The sequence below is a fragment of the Triticum urartu genome, chromosome 6, assembly GCF_003073215.2.
Source record: "Triticum urartu cultivar G1812 chromosome 6, Tu2.1, whole genome shotgun sequence".
Lineage (NCBI taxonomy): Eukaryota > Viridiplantae > Streptophyta > Magnoliopsida > Poales > Poaceae > Triticum > Triticum urartu.
The window spans coordinates 89,589,998-89,592,423 of record NC_053027.1 but is presented as its reverse complement, the minus strand read 5'-3'; positions in this window follow the sequence as shown (position 1 = coordinate 89,592,423).

The window sequence follows — 2,426 nt, the reverse complement described above, 5'->3', positions numbered from 1 at the left end:
GCACAATCATGGGCCGGGGTTCATTTTGGGCTGCTGTGTAACTAGTAGGAATTAAGAACAAACCTACTCTATACAATAAATAAATTACGGCATAGTAACTAAGAATAAACCTACACTACACAATAAAGGATTTAAGGTATATTACATCCACTGGGTATCAAAGTTCGCCACCAGTGTTCATAAAGCGCAACGAAGAAGCAGATTACAAAAACTGGGCACCATTGCAGCGTAACAAAATAATACTGAACCGAGACCACTTCCAAGACAGTTCAAGAAAGGTTAGCCTTGCGGGGGAACTGCTGCGCAAGGTGCTGAGCAAGGCTGTGAGACTGGCCTAGCATGTCGGTCATAGCTTCCAGGTGTAGCTGTTTAGCGATGAGGTTCTCATTGGTGTTCTCCGCAATCTTTCTTAGAGATATGACTTCAAGTCGAAGTTGAGTTGCAGAATGCCTTTCTGCTAGAACTTGGGACTAAAGAAGTCGAACTGATTCAGAAAACAAATTCTGTGAGCTTGTGTGACTGTTAGTCTCAAGTAACTTGAACACTGCATCAAGACAAGACTTTGGGGTTGTCTCGCTATCTTCAAGATGTTTTGCCTTCTTTGCGACAATATATGTTGGGTTTGTCTCACAGCCTTCGGCAGACTTGTGCATGCCATCAGGCATATCACCCTGAAACAAAGCAGAGAGATGACAGGTTTTGCACGTGTATAAACAATGATGATAACTGTTCTGTCAATTCTATCCAATTTCAAATTAGAAAATAAAGAGTATGTTCAAAATATCAATAGCATAATTTGGCATTGTTCATAATGCGGGGAGCTTCACCACACTACTGGATTACCATGTCAACATAACAAGCATAGATGAAGGGGAAAGAAAATCATTGTATCTATTTTGGATAATGTGCATGGCATGTTGTTCATATCACCAGCCACATCAGTAAGATAAAACAGGAGATGACAAGGTGCAAACGTGGGCTGCTTCACCACACACTGGATTATAGATCCACAAAAACAAGCATACATATAGGGAGTATTAAGTAATGTGCATCTTATGAATAAGGAATTTGGTTTTACAAGTAAAACTTAGAACTTACGGTTCTTATGAACATGCATTTTGGTAGAAACAGCAAACTGAACAGCAGTAAACGATAGGGAGTATGAGCAAATTAAACAGCAGTTGAGGATAAAGGCTTTAGAAGGACTAACTTACATTAATAGTTAACACCGGCTTTATAATGCCCTTCTCCATGGCAAGGGAAGGATAACTCAAGAATTTCAGCACAGAATCTTCTTCATAAGCATTGCCTGTACTCTACATTTTGTAGAGAGTAATTATAGATATGATAATACTGGAAGGGATAGAGGATAATGAAGATAAGATGCAGATTGATGCTACATAATCAACTACCAATCCCTGGAAGTACAAGCGTTACAGGACAAAATGTACTGACAATAGCAATGGGCTACACTTTTGCACTGGCATTGTCTGTGTATTCTAATTGTTGGTAAGATTAAATATAGATCTGATCTTTTTTAGTAAATGGTGGGCGAGGGAGATAAGATGCAGAATGCTACAAAATGAACCAATCCCTCTTCCCATAATACAAGAGTGTTTTTAACACTGGTGTACTTTACAAAACATTCTTATATTATGGGACAAAGGGAGTAGCTGTTAATGTAACTACAGTGATAGACCATGTTTAGTCCTTACAAGAGGACTGTAGAGCTAAAACTCTTCAAAAGCATTGGGTTGATTCTAAATTTATGTAAGAGTCCATACGGATCTTATAATGTCCACCAAATGGACGATTATGAGGCTAACATGTGCAGTGATGCTACATAATCAAACAACTATGAAAGTCAATATGGTCATACAGGGCAAGAGGTACTCACAAGAGCAATGCAGTGTGCAGTATAGTTGCGAGATTCTGTGGTCCCTTGAGAACAAATGTTCTTCTGCTAACAGTTTTCATACAAGTGAGACATTAAGGTAAATGCAGAAATGTAGTTCAAATTGTGATGTGATATCATAGACAGTACCTTACGCTGCAGCCGAGACCAATGTGTAACAAGATTATTCCAGTCACCGTCGGATAAATGTAGCACCGGAGACTTTACAGAAATTTCGTTCAGAGGCTTGCCATCAAAGTGTGCTTGCCTCAGGTAGGAACGGTACTTCATCAACGAGTGCTTGAAAAGCGCAACCAACCCTTGCTCGTCATCACAATCCAGTTTGCGCCTCGCCTATTTAAAAGAATGAAATCTTGTGTCTTTTGTCAGTAGAAACATATGCAGTAATGACCATGAATAACATTAGTACATTACTTACGCGTAAGTTGCGGAGGAAGACTGAAAATTGTTCTGTGTCTGCGGTATAATCTTTCCATGAAGGAAAAATGCGCACAAAGTTCCTGACAACAAC